Source organism: Lissotriton vulgaris, chromosome 6 (assembly GCF_964263255.1).
Source record: "Lissotriton vulgaris chromosome 6, aLisVul1.2, whole genome shotgun sequence".
In the NCBI taxonomy this organism is placed as follows: domain Eukaryota; kingdom Metazoa; phylum Chordata; class Amphibia; order Caudata; family Salamandridae; genus Lissotriton; species Lissotriton vulgaris.
Window position 1 is genome coordinate 332,334,199 of NC_141694.1, and position 14,779 is coordinate 332,348,977.

General features: G+C 44.3%; 1 protein-coding gene across 1 annotated transcript in view; it reads left to right on the forward strand.

Moving 5' to 3' along the window:
* The window catches only part of MBOAT2 (membrane bound glycerophospholipid O-acyltransferase 2), a 970,645-nt gene that overhangs the window by 818,652 nt on the left and 137,214 nt on the right, over positions 1 to 14,779 (forward strand). The gene's annotated exons all lie outside the window — the stretch shown is intronic.

Genomic DNA, 14,779 nt, shown 5'->3' on the forward strand with positions numbered 1-14,779 from the left:
GCTACGTCCTTGCTCCAGTTGAACTTTTAACCATGATCCTAAATCAGGAGTACAAGAGATCTAAATAAGTTTGACCTTGTTTTTCTTGTTTTTATATTTTTGCAGAGGCTTTTGTTTCTTTCTGTTACTTTGTATTTTCACATTGATTAGCCATGTCTTATGTTTGCATACTTTTTTCGTCTTTCTTCAAGCTCTTTCTTGTTTTCGGGGTCACACTCAAGAGAATTATAAGGCTTACTTAGGTCATGCTCAAGAGATTCTTACCTCGAGTACTTGTATTATAAAAAAAAAAGAAATCTTAAAATGTTTGTTACAAGTTCTCATTAGAAAATGATTGCAGGCAGTGAACGTGTAAAGCTTTATTGGAGGAAATCCTGTATAGATTTTAATAAAAATTTTAGGTTCATGATAGATTTGTGTGAAGTAAAGAACAGTCTTTACTCCATGGAAACATGGAAGAGACATCGCATTGAAAGAAATATGTGCTTGCTATTACACAGACTCCTTTAAAATATACGTTTAGGAAACCTTTTTATGTTTCCTTGTTTGGTATTGAGTATAGCTTTGAATATTCAAGATTGGTTAGTACATTTATCACTGAATTAAAAAGTCAACTTGATACCTGTATGTTATGTGCTATCCAATTTGGAATTACATGCTTTTAATTTGATTTAACTTTTTGTGATTCTAAGTAATTCATTATACTGTATGACCCTAAGGAATGTCAAGTTTTTTTTAACCAATCATGGTACATATCAGCACCAATTTAATACACTGACAACTAAAAGGTGTCTAAAGAGATCTTATGACAGTGGCAATGCATGCATATGTTGTTTCTACTGTAGCTAAAATTACATTGTTGAACATACAGGGCTCCTCATGGTTTCACGCACAATTCAGACATGTATTTAACTTTTGTTAAAGGTTGCATTAGAAATTTTGAATCTATGATCATATTAGATATTGAACAGCTGCGGGACATGGAGTAGCAAGCTACATAAAGGCTGTTACTGCCCTGTCCATTTTTCTTATCACATTTCACCCTCTCGTAGAGTAAGGAATGTGATAAGGAAGACTTGACTCAAAATAATGAAGAAAAATAGTAAATAACTGGTCCAGAATTGGCGCCTGTTGTTGCTTGATGATTTGCAGTAATCTAACATTGGTCCAAGTCATTGAGCAATAGGGGTAGCAATGTAGGGTTTTATAACGGTAGTGAATCCCTTTATAAAGCAGGGCTATTTTGCCATTTTGGAACAGTACAGTCACATCTGACCCTTTTCTCACAAATAAATCACCTCTACATTTGTATATGATTATTTACATATTTACATATTCAAATGTCAATAGTAAATGCTTGCACATCATTTAATTGAGCAATTCTAAATTATGTAGGTGCAGTTCTTGCTGGGCCATGGTAAAAATGAAATCTAGTAAAGGCAACATCATTTTGAATTAATGTAGCTGATACAAACTTGCAGCCGCAGATTATCTACCTCATAATTATCCACAGGCGTCAGACTGGATCTGGAAATACTCCTGCGTACCACTAGGTAGTGGTGTTCGGCTCTGCATGGCATCGTTCGCACTGGAAGTGACTTTTGCAGTGCCTATCTAGGCGCCACCTCAGCGCGCTGCCATCAGTTTCTTTTCACAACTTTACACGCCAGGAGCACGGAGCCTTGAAGAACACTCACCTCTGGTGTGGGAAAACAGAGCCCTGAAAAGAAAATATTACAGCCCTGTTTCTAGACATACGTTCACAGAGCAGGAAGGATGGGTGGGTTGGTAAAGAATCTGCAGCTAGATAGTCTCTACCAGATAAGGCTTTACTGAAGGTAAGTAACTTGTTCATCTAATAGAGACTTCGAGCCTCAGATTCCTTACCTTACCTTAGAATAGATACCCAAGCAATATCATCCCTGGAGGTGGGTCTGTGAACCAATTTCATATGAGGAAGCCTGCAGGACCGAATTGGCAAAATGTGCGCAAGGTACTGCTCACGAAAAACATCTCCGGATCCAGTCTGATGCCTGGGGATATTTCTAAGTTAAGAAGTCTGTGGCTATATAGAGTCTCTACCAGATAAGGCGTTACTGACGGTAAGTAACTTGTTTTTTAACAACATATTCTGTGATAAGAAATATGGAACACCCACAGAGATTATAGTTAACATTCACCATCCAAAGAATTATTATTTTTAAGTATATCATGTTTATTGAAAATGAAATGTGTACAAGTTGGTAATTGTTTACAGTTAACTGTACATTTGCTAATATTGCTTTCATAACTAGCACATTACATTTAAACATTTTACTACTATTTCATCGCTCAACAAAGACCTTCCCCGCCCTTATTATCCTTGAAGGGATCAACAATCAGTTGTTGCAGTCAGTGTCAAAATACTCTTGAAGGATTGGTGTAGAGTACACTCAAGGAGGAACCAACACATTGTTAGGATCTATTCGAGAGACGCCAGCACACCTCCCCGATGGACCTCATGTCATAAAACTTGTCAATAATGAAACAGATTCAGGTTTCTCTGCCAAGTAGAGTATTAAGATGGAGAGACCCTGAGAATGGTAATCGAGCAATGGGACCACAATCTTCAATTCCTTGCACTTTTCCATAAGGGTGTTGCTCAGTCTTTCCATCCCCAATATGTTTCAGAAGCAAAGGTCCCAAAAAGCAATAAGTGAAGGTACATTATTTTTCCAATAAGATGCAAAGTGAGTTCTAGCTGCCTTCGAGGCAGCTCCACATCATCACTCGATTGGGTTTAGTTTGATATTGCAGTGACTGAGGGAGAACGCCCAGAATTACAGTGCAAGTATCAGCAGGTATAGGGTAACCCAGAAAGGTCTTTATGACAGCTAGTATTTCAATCTAACTTGTTTAATCAATGGACAGTCCCACAGTACGTATCTAAAATTTCCCAGCCGACCACACTCAATCCAACACATAGCCCCTGTTTGTAGGAAGCATTGTTTAGTGTGACCAGGTGCATTTACCAGCCATTCGTGCTCTTATAATGGGCTATTCTGACCACCATGTTTTAGGAGTGCTTATGTGTGTACTACCTCAGGGCAGTCCTCTTCTTCTTACTAGTGTGCTTCGCTATATTCTATGCCCATTTGGACTTGTATGTTTATGGTATCAGAGTGGATTACGCCATGAGCCAATTGTATTTGATCCATTTTGGTGCACTTTATGTGACATTATTTCTTCCAGCCCTTCCCCTGGGCCATCATTGTTGTGTTATTAAAAGAGAATGTTTGCTTCTTAAGTTACTTAGCATGAGCTAATAATAGTGAAAATGGTGTATGCTGAGATGAGCCCTTAAATCCCAAAACGGCTCTTCTTCAGAATCCTTCCCCTATACTATTGTTCTCCTTTCTCCATGCTCCCGAATATGAATTCCTTCTTGACTCAGCAGAAAGCACATCTGCTAGAATCAAGACCGTTTTCTCTAAGAACATGGTAGGAAGATCTTGAAAGTTGCAATGTGCCTCTGCTGTTCCCAGGATTTCTTGTCAACTTTAAATTTCACCGCCAACATTCTTGAGGCCACAAAGTTCACATCGGCTCAGATTTTATCGATTTTGAAGCTCAGTTTAGTTTTTAGGTCTTGTAGGCTTTTCATCCTGTAAGGCTTAATTCTTAAAAGTTTGAAGACTGAACAAGAGACCTTCCTTTGTAAGTACCCTATCAATAAGCGCGGTACTACTTGTTGGTAGTGGGACACTGTTTGTGGGAGATGAAAAAATTGGTTACTTTTTTTTTTTAATGTATTTTTTCAGTGGCAGTAAGTTCCCAGTTGCATGAGGTGCGCTCCTTATAGTAGAAGGTGAGAGATTAACATTGTCCATAAAAGCTATAATGGGCCTGATGTTAGGCAGCCCTAGTTACTTCTGAACGGTGTCAGGAGAAATTAACCATCTACGGATAAGGAGACCACAACTTGCAGGAAGTATATTGCTTAGGGTTTTCGGACAAAAGCACTCTGCCGCTTTGATGGCTGAGCATTGTACATGCTTGGTAGAACAATACTCCAGTTAGTAGGTGAGAGCGCAGTCAGTCAGAATCACTAGCCTAAATTGATAAGGTGCTTTTGTTGGTTAATGAACCTGGTGTTGAAATCAAGCCCCAGTTTCGGGTTATCTCCGGTGGCCCATGCAGGGTGCAGGAAGTGTTCGTCCTCTTGTGGACTTGCTAAGGGCAGTCGAGACACTTGAGGCCCTGCTCTTTGGGGCACAATCCTAGTGGTGGTGTGTCATTCAATGCATGTCCCCACTAACCCATCCATCAGTCTCTGCTGCTCTACAGCCCCAGTCGAGAATCAATGTCTGTCCACCTCTTATTTATTTATAAAGTTTTATATAGCGCAAACCAGATCCGGAAGAATATCAGAGCGCTTTACAAAAGGGTGGAAGGAAGGACAAAACTCAATATCACTTACCTCAGTAATCACTGTATAGTTTTCGGGCCATATTTGTCGTGCTACAAGTGTCCCCTCATCTCTAAGGCTGCTGCATGCTTTGCATGCCTCTTAAGTGGTTTGCACCCCAACACCGGTGCTTGTTGCAGAGACCACCATTCATAGTTGTCTGTGCCTCCGCCGGACACCACCATTTGACGTCACTGCATGGTAAAAGTGCGTTAGCAGAGCATAATTAGGTTTGTGCCACCTCTGCTCATGGATTTTTAATTTCTCTCGGCTAGTGTGTTCTCATGAGGTTCATTTTTCGGTTGGTCTCTTATTGAATCGTCCCTTTCGGGATTTGATGAAAGCAGATTTGTTTTAGACCCTGCTAAAGGCTAGGGAAAAAGCATCTAAGTGGCCATCTTACTAGGCCACGCCCATCCCAAAAGAACTATTATTAATTGCTAATTGGATAATTATCTGGTCTTAGTTTGCACTGTTGTAAAGGTGTGATTCCTACAATGATTCCTATTTACAGAAACCTCCCTTTTGTTAACCGCATGCTATTATGCAAAAACACATATTGCTACCCTCTCAAGATCCTCTTACATTTAATCAATTTAAATCCCCAAAACAATCCCTTTCTCAGATGATTCCGCGATGAAGTCAAAGATAAGCACCCAAATATGAAAAAAAAGTCAACTGTAGAATCTGGAGAATTTATGAACAGAATGAAAATGAAGCAAGAGTTTAAATGCTGCCTTGTTCCTTCTTATACGCACATTTACCTAAAGTTAACTGTTTACTTAACTGAGCTAAGGTTCATGCAACTACTACAAGCACATAGTGTAGCAGATTCAAGAGCTGCCTCTTTTAGCATATTGGGGAACTTGAATCAATGTCCTGTGAATCCTTAACCGTCCGGGCCATTCCTGTCCTTTAGGTTAACTGAAGTCTGGCAACAGGCTTACATTTATATGCCTTTGAAAATATGACAAACACTATCAGTAAGACAGTAGATAAGATAAGGAAGGGCGTGTAGACTCATAAACTGTAGTGATATGATAAAATACTGGTGGTAGAGTTTAGAGATGAAGAGCTTCTATTGTTGTGAAAAAATATATAATTCTTTTTTTGTGCACAAATTCAATCTTTCTTGCATGGCCTTCTCTAGTAAATGAAACTTCTTCAATTGGTACATTTATTCGGTTCCCTTTAGTTGCCGTGGTGAAAAGCCCTCAGCATCTCTGTTCCTGCTATTATGCACTAGCATAGAGCATTACTCCAAGAATAATATTTCTGTGTATGAAGGTTGATGAGCGTCTGTCATGCTGTATGACCAGTTTGCACTTCATAACCCTTAAGTAATACTTTGCTGACAAGATATAATTATATATTTTATATAGCATTTTATTTTCATACTGCATTAATGTGTGTATATATTTAAACATATATATATTTTTTTTCTATACAAAAGTTACAGTGACGTTATAGTTAAGCTCGATTTTACTCGTACAAAACCAGTGAAATTCAGCAGTTATAGTTACCCACGTCAACTGTAAGGTATGCCCTTGCAATGCTCTGCTTATGACCTCTCATATTACATCACTCATGATTTGGTGGTCCGCTGGGCTTGGTGGGGTCTGCACTGCCCCCATTAATCCTTCTTTAGGTCTGGGGAGGAGGCGGTCCCCGGGGCTCAATGAGCCTCAGGAAGGGGGCCCCAGGCTCCCCCATTTTCATTTTTATTTTCTCGAAAAAAATGCCCCAGGGACCCGGCCAACCAGGGGGCTATTCAAAATAAGCTCAGGATCTCGCAATCGTTTTTCTTTTATTATATTTTTGCCGCAGATTTGCAGCTCTGTTGCATTTTCGCTGCAAACATTTTTAAGAAACAAAGTGCATTTTTGGCCCGATCGGAGTTCATTTAGGACCCCATTACCAAAACTAAAGAGTTAGGGTATCCCTACTCTGCCCCCTTTTCTTTAAAAAAAATCAGATCTCAACACAAGATCAGAAGGGTTTGCAAAGTTTTCTTGTCCCTGTATATACAAATTTGGATTTTCATTAATAGTGCAAGAAATACTGAACAGGTTTACACCAATTCACAAAAAGGTTGCTTTCTAAATTAAAAACTACTTTTCTGCAAAATGTGATGCAATTCCATCCAGCTGTTTGGGCAGTAGTTGTGTCTAAAATCCCTTTGGATAAATGCATGTGGAAAAGGCTTTTAGGACCCCCCTTTCTTTTTCTCGGCCCCCTCTTCACGGATCCCCCCAACATTTTCCAGACTCGAGCTGACTGTCATACTAGTTTTGAAAATGTCTTGAAGATTCATCAAACAGTGCCAAAGTTATTGTCAAAACAATATTTATATTCACTGAAAAAAACAAAAGTTAAAGTAACATTATAGTTAGGTGAATAGGTCAGTGACAACATTAATGTTACTTTAACCATTTTTTCCAGTGAATCTCTAAGGTTTTTTTTTTTTAACTTTTTTTAAACAAGAGATTTTTTTTATCACACCTAACAATAATCTTACTTTAACCTTTGTTTTTTTTAACCTGGATTTCTAGGATTTGTTTTAACATGAAGTAATATTTTTTTATCATACGTAAAGCCAACCCTCCCAAACGCGCACAGGAAACCCCTTTGCAGGCAATCAATCCTAAGCTACACGTGGCCATTCGTCATTCGCTGGTTGCACCCAGGCCTTGTATCCAACTACCCGCAGGCAGCCACCCGGAGGCAGCCAACCCCATGCCGAGCACTCCCTTTGGTTGTGCGTTGCGTGGGGTTAGATTCAGGGCCTGTCTGACAGGCATGGCCTGCTTGCAACTCACTGCAGCCAGCCAACCCCATGCTGCGCACAACGTTTGGTCTTCTGTAGCAGGGTGTTGGTCAAGGGGCTTGGCCTGCCCCCAGGCCCTGTGGCCAAACCCTCATCAGGTTGATAACCCCACACCATGCACAGCCTTTGGGGTCTGCAGCTTAGAGTTGGCGTCCAAGCCTGGGGGACCCCATCACTTGGGCCAAAACCTATATATTAAGGAGAGGGGACGTGCAGTTACTCCACTTATGTGATTTGTCCAAGTGCCCCAAACAGGCACAAGACAAACCAGAGTCAATGTGAGTCGCTCCACGAAACTCCCATTGACCTTCATTTGAGGCTTGCCTGTCGCGTGCACTAGACTCAGCCGCACGCATGAGGTAGCATTTTTTCGGGACAAGTGGGAATTTACTGGGTGGTAGGAATTTTGAAGATTCCTATTTATTCAGCAAGTTTGTCACTGAATTGCAAGAAAAATGTGCAATTTTAGGGCATTGTGGGTAAGAAAACTTTGTGGGATCCACATGCGGCTTACCATCCTAGATTCCTCTGGGTGTCTAGTTTTCATAAATGTTTGGAGTTTGGTAGGTTTCCTTGGGTGACCAAAAAAATGCTGCTACCCCAATTGTCAAATCAGGTCATATTTGTGGCAGGAAATGGTGATGTCTTTAAATTTTATTTTGGGGCCTTTCCTGTTGTGGGCACTAGACCTAGCCACACAAGTGAGGTACTATTTTTATCTGTAGAATTGGGGAAATGGTAGACCACATATCCCAGAATTCTGCATTACAGAAATCCACGGAAAATGTGTTTTTTAGACATAGTGTAAGGTTTGCAAGGGCTGTTGGATAGTGGGAGCCACAAACGTCGCCACAACCTAGATTTCCCAGGGTGTTTAGTTAGGTGTCCCTTGATACCGGCTAAGCTAGGGCCCAAAATACACAGCTAGCCAAATTTCAAAACAGGGTCCGTTTTCAGTGATAAATTGTGATGTGAAAGTGCCTTTCCTGTTGCAGGCCCTTAAGATACCCACATAAGTGTGGTATCATTTTTATCAAGAGACGAGGGGTAATGCTGGGTGGAAAGAAATTATGGCTCCCGCAGATTCCAGGGCTTTTCCTCTCAGAAATGTTTGGAAATTGTGTGTTTTTTAGTCAAAATTTGAGGTTTGCATAGGGTTCTGGGTAAAAAAAGAAACTCCTGGTGAGATCCAAAAATTAGGCCTGGGTGTAGTTTGCAGAGTTTTGCTACGGGAAACTCCTCGAAATTACAAATCTGCGGAGTTCCGCAAGTGGAGGAGTGCACTGCGAACTGTAGTTTGTGCTGGTATTCTTGCCGCTCAGGTAGAAATTCTAACTGAGCGGTAGTTTGTGCTCGCAAACTTACCGCTCGCGATCGCAAACTTACCATTCGCAATAACGAGCGGGGAAAAAACTCCGCTGCACATCGCGAAGCAGAGTTTTCTGCACTTTGCGAGCTGTGCAGAGTGCAGAAATCTCTGCAAACTCCACGAACTGAGCAAAGTTCACAGCCCAGGCCCACCAAAAATGTGAGGTGTCCATGTTATGTTTGAGGCCCTTTCCCATCGCAGGCACTCGACCTACCCACACAACTAAGGTACCATTTGTATCGGAAGAAATGTGGGACGGCAGAATAGTGAAACATTTGTTATTACCAATTGTATTTCTCTGCATTTTTGTCTCCTAAATGTTAGGCAGTGTGGAAGAAAGAAGACACTTTGATGAATGCCCTCTGAAGCACATGGTAGCATTGGGTATCCCCAAATTCAGAGAAGTACAAATAACCACTGTCCATAAACTCTGTATCGGATGTCTATTTCAGAAATACATAGGTTTCTTTGATACCCATTTTTCACTCTATATTTTACCATATGAAATGCTCTATACACGGTAAACAATTAAAATCTGTTTTAAGGTGCAGTTCAATTGTTGGCACTGGGTACCTCAGGTTCCTGGATAACCTACAAATCCTATATATATCCAGCAACAAGAAGGGTCTAGCGGATGTAATGGTATATTGCTTTTGTAAATCGGTCATTGTGACAAGAAGTTACAAATGAAAATGTAGTTACAAGGGCTTTTTTTATACTCATTTTCAGCATTTTTTATTTCAAAATGTAGGTTCTTTGGGAAAACCTTGAGGGATCTACCAAAATGGCTCATTGCTGAGTTTAGAATTGTATCTACTTTTCGAAAATCTATAGCTTTCCCAGGTCACCAATGGGTTTCACCCTGGTTTCCATCACAAACTGGATGTAGGTTGAAAGCACAAAAATTTGAAAAATCGGGCTACCTCTGTAAAAAATGCCAAAACTGTGTTAATATTATTTTTTTGATTCAGCTACTTATGTTCCATAGCTGGGAAAATGGTGACTTTAGCTCAGCAACCCTTTAATTGATGCAATTTTTAGGAAGAAAAAAAACATAAGCTTTTTTGTGGAGGACTTTTTCCCTATTTTTCTCAAAAATCAAACATGTTGCTATGTTTGGGCTATTTTCTTAGTCCCCTTCAAGTGAATCCACAATCTCGGTGTACCTTTGAAATTCCCAGGATGTTGGATAAAAGAATGCATATTTGGTGTAGATCACTTATGTAAAAAAAAAGTTATGAAGGCCTAAATGCAAACTACTGAGATAGCCAAAAAAGGGCTTTGCGTTCTTGTTAGAAAAGGCCTAGCAGCCACCAGGTCACCCTCCATGTACATGTTGTGCGGAGCAACAGGGACCCGGTGGCCCCAACCGGCTCCCCTCATGTTGCAGGAGCAATACCTTGTTCTGTTTCCCTGTCCACACCAGTGCAGACAGGGAAACAGAATACAAATTTGGTCCCAGCCAGCAAGAGTATTTGTAAAGCTCCAGCTCACTGGGAACAGATTTTGTGTCTGCTCCGTTTGGCGGGCGATTCCAAAATTCAACCGCTAGAAGGGAGCAAATACGTTTCCCCACCTTTGTCGTTGTGGGCAGAAAAATCATTGTCTCCCAGTGATGGGCTCCTGGGAACACAGCAAGTGAGCTAACCCCGAATATGGGTGACCCAGGACCTTTAAAGACTTAGGTAGGGCGGCCGTGACCATTTTCTTTTTTTTTTTTTTAAATAGGTGACGGCCCTTGGGACAAAGTGTCCCTCCCCTTAGGAAATACTTTAGGCCCTGGGGAAGGGGTCTCCAGGGCCAAATACAGCTTGTTGAGGGGAGCCAAACGGCCCCTCCGCATAATATATAAATTGGGCCCCAGCAGATGGGTTCCTCAGGACCGAAACCGGTTCAGGGAGGAGGGCCTTGCGGCCCCCTCCCCTCATTAAATACATTGGGCACTGGGGTATGGGAAATTGAACGTTTTTTTTTTTCAATTTTGGTACCGGGGAGGGAACCCTCTGGGTCCCACCCATTGGACACATGGGGGCATTATACCCCTACCCTGCCCCCTCATATTATTTTTTTGTTTCCCAGCTTCAAAATAGGAGACTAAGTTCCCCACGCACTGTTTCCTATCCCTGCCGAGCACAGCACTGATGAAAACAAAGTTAAAAAAAGTTAGTTAGGTGTGATAAAAACATATGTTTTTGTTTCTTTTAAAAGCCTTTTAAAGTCACTGAAAAAAATAACATTTAAAGCGATGTTATAGTTAGGTGAAGATCTCAGTAATAACATTAACATTTTGAACTTAAAAAAATACAGAAAGTCTATATATATATATATATATGTGTGTATATGTATATATATATGTGTATATATATATATATATATATATATATATATATATATATATATGTATGTATGTATGTGTGTGTGTGTGTGCATAGAACTTTTTTTAAATGTGGAATTTTCCCTTTCCTTTGTGCACGCTATAAAGTATAATCATGGATCAAACAATCTTAGAGCCTTCTTGTTTTTAGGTTTACTGAGCAAGCTTTTCAAGTCAATGATTTCCATAAATGCATGCAGTGTTGAAATGTACAAAGTAAGACGTCCGCTATCTTCATGCTAGAGATCCTCACAGCTGCCCACTACATCAATCATAATAGGAAAAGATGTCACTCAGAAGCCCTGACTCGTTAGTGCTGCTAAAATAGCAAGGCGAGGTGTTAAAAGTACAAGAAAACATTCATACCGAACTATAGTATATATTAAAACAAAATATTTAAAAATCAAATTAACAAAACGTGCTAATCCCTTTTCTCGCCACAATCCCGGTCTTTTTACCTTTGACAGTTGCCTCACAGAGATGTCTTATGAAAAAAACGGTTGCAGGGATGCTGACTTTGTCTCTGGGCTTTGCCAAAAAAATTATCTATTGTTGTGTTAAATTCTCCTGGGTTTTGTTTCAAGGGGTAACACTCACTTTTCTGCAAATGATATCCAGCAATCTATACTAATTATTGAGCCTTAGAATTACATACCCTGGAATGGGCAAGGATAGTCCAGCCTTAGAACAATGATGGGATTCCCTCTGCTGTACCATGAGACATAGCACAACAAACGGAAGTCTGTCATTTTCTACTGCCTGCAGTCTTCTTGTACACCCCACAAATGGTAATCTTAGGATTGCTGAGGTCCCACAGACCTAGTAAATACCTGCCATCCACACATGCACGTGAAAGAAGGCGGGCGTTCCAGAGGTTTTCCAAGTCTGGGGTTGGAAGTAGTAGTGGAAACCACCAGTCCTATATACCCATAGTCAGGGCTGTATGACCATCAATGGTGGAACAGGGGGGGCGTGGCTAAGCGCGCAAAGGGAATGGCCGCCTTTGGGTAGAGCTCCGCACCGAGCTCCCCTTCCCGGCGCATTTACCCGAGTAACCGCCGCTTGCAGCCGGCCGAAAACCGCCGGCGCCGCACTGGGACGTCCCTCTCCATCACTCTGCCAAATTTGGGACGGATCGGTGACCGAAAAAATCACCGGGATTTCTGCGGCGCTGAGGCCGCCCGCGAGGCACCCAACCCGGACCGGCGATCAGGGGAGACCGCGGCTTCGCCACGCACGGTAGGCCTGAACTCGCGGCCCACGCGCAAGGCGACCACGAAGTACTGCGGAGCGCTGGCGAGACCTGGGGTTGGCCCTGACCCGACCTACAGACCCACGCAGCAGGTGCCTCCCGCCCCGTGCCTCGACCAGTCAGCAGCCCAAGACCACCTGGAGGGAGCCGGCTGGACTAGGGTGCACCATAGGTAGGCGGGGGAGACCTGCTTCACCAGCAGCAGGGGCCTGCAAACGCCCCCCCACCCCTCCGGGGACCCTACCCCTCCACACAACGACTGGTGGACCTGGCCCAGAACCGTTTTCAGCAGGAAAAGGGCGCACAGTTAGGTGGCGGACACGGCTGATCCTTACCTCGCTCCAGTGAAGTGATCTGCGCCATCCCAGCTACAGGAATAAGCACCTGTCCGCGGCCGGACAACGACACGCCGAGGACGCACGGCGCCCACAACTCCACTTACACCAAGTGTGCAACGGCCCACACGGCTCATTGCGGCACCCAGACACGACGAGGGGAAGCACGCCTGGACCCCACACCACCCGCAGCTGGTGAGACATCGGCCCAACAGTCCCCGAAGGTGGAATTCCACCGACGAGAAGCCACGGACGCGAACGTCTGCACACGCACACATTGTGCACACCAAGGGACACTCTACTGCCCTGGCACTCGGTGAGTTAACGCACCGACAGGCCCCCAAGAGGTGGGACACACCACTGACGCAGGAGCGACACCGTGGTGCAGATGTCTAACGGACCCAGAACGCGCACTGGGGCTGGAGGCGCAATCTCGAAAGGCAAAATGGATAAGTCTGGGAAAGGCGCGGACCCAGACCACACAGCGGCAAAGCTCGACACAATGCTGGCAGCAATGGAAAGACTGGAAGAGTCCATGCAACTGACCCGCACCTCCCTGGCCGCCAAAATAGACAGCGTGGCCGTGGACCTGACGCACCTACGGGCGGACCATAAGAAGCTGGCGGGACGCACCACAACCCTTGAAAGCACCATACAGGAGCTTCAACCCCGGACTGACCAGTCACACAAGCAAATACAAGACCTACTGAATAGGGTGGAATTCTTGGAGGACAGGGCTGAAGATGCGGAAGGCAGGACACGCAGAAACAACGTACGCCTGGTCGGGGTTCCGGAGAAATGGGAGGGGAGGTCCCCGGAGGAACACATGGAACAGTGGCTACGAGACATTCTGCCGGAGGGATCTCTCTCCCCGCACTTCGTAATTGAACGAGCTCACAGAGTCCCTACTAAGCCCCTGACGACGGGCTCCAACCCGAGGCCCATGCTGCTCCGCGTGATGAATTACCGGGACAGGGACTCCATACTACGCGAGACGAGGAAACTCCATGAGGTCCGGATTGACAATGCAACGGTGATGTTCTTCCCGGACTACACCATACAGGTGCAACGGCAGCGACAAGACTTCATGGCAGTGAAAAAGCGCCTGAGACAGCTGGGCTTGCAATACTCCCTGCTGTTCCCCGCAAAACTGAGGGTAGTGGCTGGAGAACGAACTCATTTTTTTACGGACCCAGCGGAAGCAGAATCGTGGCTGGACAGTGGAGTAGACACAGACCCAAGAACAACTGCGGGATCCGCGCCCCGGCGACAGCCCGGAGGCTATAGGAGAAGACGTCGACCCCGCCAAAGATCACGGGCAGGGATGAACTCCGAGGCGAGGACTCCCCCCCCCCAGCGGACGCCGCGCGCCAGGAGAAGCAGGACGCCCTTCGCTTGGTGATGGAACTTAGTAGATCCCCAGCGCAGCATGACGCAGCGGAAGGCGGCACACAGGAATCTCCCAGCGACGACGAGGCCCTTTATGGCGTACCGGACTCCCCAACATCGGAAGGGCGACCAGATGTCACTCCCCAAACGGCGGACTACATCAGCTGACCGAGTAACGATCAAGGCAACCCCGGAAACATTTGCTCAACGCCACCAGGATGGCCCCGGTGCCACGCACTACAAGAACTGACGGGGGGCGACCCCCTCAACCCTGAGGGATAGTCTAGCAATGGATACACACCGGGGGTCCTCCCCGATGAGTAGAACGCTGCTGTCTGACACTGGGTGCCTGACCAGGATACGACTGCAGAGACTCTTCGCCTAGTAGCAGCCCGACTGGATCAAGTAACGTATAATGCATGCTGCCTGTATGAATGGGGCTCTCTGCGTGCCAGTGCGGTCTAGGCCGGCACGCTCTTCCCGGGAAGGCAGTGGGCTTTTCCCACAACGCCATCACTGACTAGATCTTACTGACTAAGTGCGCATAGCACAACCACCCCCTTAGACTTACAAGTTGGTTGCTCTCCTCGAGAGTATGGACGGGAGCACGTTTTGCATCCGACCTTTTGGTATTCTAACTGTTCACAATGTTCGCTGGCTAGTTGTTATTTCAGCCATGTTCCCTTTTCCCCCACTGGTCTTAAACGGAGTGGTGTGCCAATATATTCTGATTGTTCGCAGGAATGTATGCTCGATAACATGTATGGGTGCTGTGGGGGGGCGGTG